At 34.7% G+C, this 5,269-nt stretch overlaps 1 long non-coding RNA gene across 2 annotated transcripts in view; it reads left to right on the top strand.

The window, feature by feature from the left end:
* The window catches only part of LOC128248885 (uncharacterized), a 47,155-nt gene extending 42,726 nt beyond the window's left edge, over window positions 1–4,429 (top strand). Inside the window, exon 4 of one of the 2 annotated variants that reach the window (XR_008265028.1) lies at window positions 4,154–4,429. This is a non-coding gene — a long non-coding RNA (uncharacterized LOC128248885). Of the gene's footprint in view, window positions 1–123; window positions 1,184–4,153 lie in introns of those variants that run through there. The other variant, XR_008265026.1, reaches the window with a different exon arrangement.
* The last annotated feature ends 840 nt before the right edge of the window (window positions 4,430–5,269 follow it).

Genomic DNA, 5,269 nt, shown 5'->3' with positions numbered 1-5,269 from the left:
GCATCATAACATCATAATTTTGAAATATCTATAAAACCGTCAAAAGCTTGTTTATTTTTATGATCTTTGATTTATTATTAGTGTTGCTTAATATGTTTTGCTAAAATTGCTGTTTCTTTTCAGATATCATCAGAATAAGGTAATTAAAATTCATTAAAATGACAGATTTACCGGACTTTCAAAGTGGTCAAATTGTTGGAGCTCTTATGGCAGGCGCTAGCGTAACGAAAACAGCCGAAATGCTTGTTGTATCAAGAAGTACTGTCCCGAAAGTAATGACAGCCTTTGAGAAAGAGGGAAAAACCTCCTCGTCCAAACGAAATTCCGGAAGAAAACCAAAACTTTTAGATAGGGACCGTCAGACTCTTACGCAAATTATTACAAAGGATCACAAAAGTACAGAGCTTAATGACCACCTCGAGAACCCATTTTCCACGCTGAGAGCTGCAAAAAGCCGGATTTCACGAGAGGGCTGCAATCAGAAAGACACTAATTTCAAAAGCAAACGTTGTAAAGCGTTTAGAATGGAGTAAAAAGCTATAAAACTGGTACCTAGAGTAGTGGAAGAATGTTATTTTCTCGGACGAGTCATCCTTTACCTTATTTCCGACCACTGGCCGAGTATACGTATGGAGACAGCCAAAAGAAGCATTTGACCAAGATTGCCTTCTTCCAACTGTTAAACATGGAGGAGGATCTATGATGATCGGGTGGGGGTGGGGGGCTATATCTTGGAAATTCGCCGGCCCAATGGTTTCCCTTTGTGGCAGAATTAATAGTCAAAACTATTTAAGCATTTTATCTGACCAAATTCATCCTATGGTTGCGGAACTGTTTCCGAGAGAAACGCAATCTTTCAGGATGATAATGCACTAATTCACACCGCTAAAGTTGTTACTGAATGGCATGAGGAACATTCTAGAGAAGTTGAACATCTTATCTGGCCAGCACAGTCCTCAGATCTCAATATTATTGAACATTTATGGTGCATTTTGGTAAGGTGTCCATATCCTCCACCATCATCACTACAAGAGTTGGAGACTGTTTTAGCTGAAGAATGGACAAGAATTCCTTTGTAAACCATTCAAACTTTGTACGAATTCATACCTCGTAGAATTCAAGCTGTAATTACTGCCAAAGGCAGACCTACTCCATATTAAAATAAATTTGTTTGAAATTATAAGGTGTTTCGATGATTTTGTCCAACCCCTGTATATATATATATATATATATATATATATATATATATATATAATTCTTTAACATGAATAGTGTTGCTAGTGTCGATAGATTTCAATGAAGCTGTCTGTATTTTTTGTAACATCCACTACACTGGCCATGTTGACTTTGGGACAGCTATTTTACATGTTTGTCGAAATAAGCTACTGCTCCTTTTGATAGAGTAAAGGCTACCGTCATTGACATAGAGCGACAGATGGCTGTTTATGTTAGGGAGATGCTCTACGGTGTTGATAGAGAAACAACTACTAATCTTAGTGAAAAAGAGACACTGCTGATGTGGCAGAGTGCAAGCTATTGTCTATGTTGGTAGAATGACAGTTTAATGGTGATAGAATGACAGCCTGTCAGATATTCTCCATATTGACAGAGTGGTAGCTATTGTCCATGATGAATGAGACAGAGGCAGCTAACGTTCATGTTGACAGAAAGTAACAACTACCTTTGAGTTTGATCGAGTGATAACTTCTGTCAAATTGCTAGAGAAAGAGTTACCATCCATGTTGGTTGGGTGACAACTACTGTCAAATTACTATACGACAGTTAATGTCGATGTTTATAGAGAGACAACTACTCTCCATGGTGATATAGGATATATATACTATCTTTGTAGACAGAGAGGCTTACTCGTGTTATTGACAAAGTGACAGCTACAGTTCATGTTGATTGAGTAACAGCTGTTTTTTAAATGTTGATGGAGAGGTTGCTTGCATTAACAATTATTCTTGCTGCTAAAAAAGAAATGAAAAATTGTATATGTTGAAAGTGTGACGCTACTGTAGTCAATGGGTAACTGTTGACCATCGTTGCAATTTTATCACAACCAAGACACAAAGCTTTCGATGCTGCTGTCTACCAGATAGAAAATAATTATGTGTGTAGTATAAATCACATTACCTAAGTAGCAGTTTTATTGTACAATTAGCTTGAAAACATTGTACGATGTGCTGATAGAACTATGCATTTCTCTACCAAAGAATTATATAATGTTAAATGTAATGGTTATCATAATTGTATCTAAATTTTATATAATGTCAGGTATTTTTGAGGGGAGGGGTTTAATCGAGTACATCAACTTCAGTACTGTAATGTATATGATATATTGAACTCATAAGGTAGGCTATCGAACGTCACAATTTCCCTTGAACGGGCTGCTGGTCCATCGCACGGTCACTCATTTTCATATGAGTGGATTTGAACAGTTTGAAATGAAGTGTTTTGCTCGAGAACACAATGCACCGTCTAATCCGGCAATCGAAACCTCATCTTGCAATCGTGAGTGTAACTCTCTGACACTAGGCTACATGCCTTTTTATGTATGTATGTATGTACATGCGTATGTATGTGTGCACGTATGACCAAACACATACATACATACATACATACATAGAAGGAACCAGGGATCTAGGTTAGAAACCGGCTCTTTCTCTGTTGGCTTGAAATCTTGAAATAAAACTAAATAACAACATGCATACATACGTACGTTCGTACACACACACACATTCACACACATACGTGTGTGTGTGTGTGTATATATACGATACTTATTTTTAGAATATGAGTTATTTAATTTTTCTTCGATAGGAGGTGTGAATAAGAAGCTCGTTTCTCAATTACGCGACTCTGGGTTCACCCACAGAGAGGTACTTTTCGTTCACAAGAACCTTCCGCCATAAATCTGGGTCGTCTTAAACTATGTGAATGAAATTAGGTATTCAGCAACTGTGCGGATGTCCTTTAAATTGACTATACTTTATGAGTAGCAGTTTCTCCATTCACACGTATAATATAGGAGCCCTTTGCAATAAGGTCATGGTCAGAGTTCTTCTTTGTCTCCCTTAAACACATACAAGACAAACAATTACAACCATTAAATTTAAGTAAAGGCTTCGCTCGTTGTTTTGAACAAGTATCATAATTTCTAACGAACAATGTAGCGATGTGTCTTAGTTGGGTGAAGTTAAGAGGAATCCGAATATTTTGTGCGGCTTGAAGTTGAAATAAATGCATGAACAACGAAATGGACGAATGCAAGAACACAAAAATGCAAGAACACAAAAGTAGACAATAACCTATATTTCCATTGCCCTTAAAATGGAATCAAACATTATATGTATGTATATGTATGCAAGAATATGTATGTATGTATGTATGTATGTATGTATGCATGTATGTATATAGTTCTACAAATATTTATATACATACATACATACACATACTCATATATGAATGTATATATATATATATATATATATATTATATATAATTATATACATACATGTATAATACACACACATATATACGCACGCGCATATATTTTAAATATATGTTCACAATACTACACACATACATGTATGTGTTTATGTGTGTGTGTGTATGTATTATATATGTACGTATGGATATAGATATACAAATACATATATACAACATAGACATATATATATATATGTATATGTGCATATATATATATATATATATATATATATATATATATATATATATATATATATATATATATATATACATGTATATATATATATATGTGTGTGTGTGTGTGTGTGTGTATGTGTATATGTATTGCACTGTTGTTATGTATTTGTATATCCATATCCATTCACACATAATACAAACAGAATTCAGGTCCCCCCCACACATATACACACACATTTACACACTTACAGACAGACATATAACAAGTTGCACTTCTCCATCCCCTTGCCCCTTCTTTCAAGAAGAAAACAGAAGAAAGAAGAACTCTAAATTGGAGTAATATATGTGACAAGTGGACCACGTTAAGTACAACGCAGCCTAAATCTCGAGCCAAGACGTGAAAGTACGAGGTTCCGCGCCGGCTATTGAAAGTGTCTTCATTTTGAGTTAATTTACTGCTAATTGCTTTACATCTCTTTCACAGAGGCTTGCTTCAAGCAGAGATGGAACTGTGTGTAATGGTATGCCAGCGGCCAAAACAGTTCAGATAAAAGAAGAGTGGAATATACGACGTAACAGTTAAAGAAAATAGCGACTCATAAATAAAACAAAACCAGAAAATAAAAGAAAAAAATAGTAATAAAATCATAAGTCTGAAAAAATCTGCAAAGTATGTGTATATGTGCATTTGTGTGTTTGTGTACACACGTACACTCTAACACACACACACACATGTATGGATGTGTATATATATATATATATTATATATATATATATATATATATGTGTGTGTGTATGTGTGTGTGTGTGTGTGTGTGTGTAAATGGGTGTATGTGTGTATATGTATGTACATACATGTCTATATATATATATGCAAATATACATGTATACATCTATTTATACACACATATATCATGTTTTAACCCAAAATAATAAAGACAATATGTATGTATTTATATAAGTATTTATCTATCTATATACACATATACATTATTCATATGCATATACACATACACACAAACACACACATAATACACACAAACACACACATAATACACACACACACACACACACACACACACACACACACACACACACACACATATATATATATACGCACGCATACATTCACACACACATAAATAAACATATGTACACACGTATATGGTCTTTTTGTTTTGGCACTAAAACATTAAAGTGCTCAATATACTCTTCTGTCAGAAATGTGTAGAGTCTGATATATGTTCATTGTACACAAGATAAGTAGGATGTTTGGATATATAATCCTGCTTACGTCAACACTTTCTCTCACTCAATCACACATACTCACACAATTCGAAACATTCACGCATCCATTTACACACGTGTGTATGAATACGGACACTCTCATATGCGTCTCTATGTGCGCATGTGCTTCGTTCACTTTTATGCTCTTGTACTACAGAAGAAGCAGACCCCTCTTCCCACACACTCACCCACGCACAGATATACCTGTATGCATAAGTGTAAAATTTGTCTATCTATCTACCTACCTATCTATCTATATATGTACACACACACACATATATATACAAGTATATATATATATATATATATATAT

Source organism: Octopus bimaculoides, chromosome 1, assembly GCF_001194135.2.
Source record: "Octopus bimaculoides isolate UCB-OBI-ISO-001 chromosome 1, ASM119413v2, whole genome shotgun sequence".
NCBI lineage: Eukaryota > Metazoa > Mollusca > Cephalopoda > Octopoda > Octopodidae > Octopus > Octopus bimaculoides.
The sequence above is the reverse complement of the archived record's forward strand: the minus strand, read 5'-3'. Positions and strand labels throughout refer to the sequence as shown.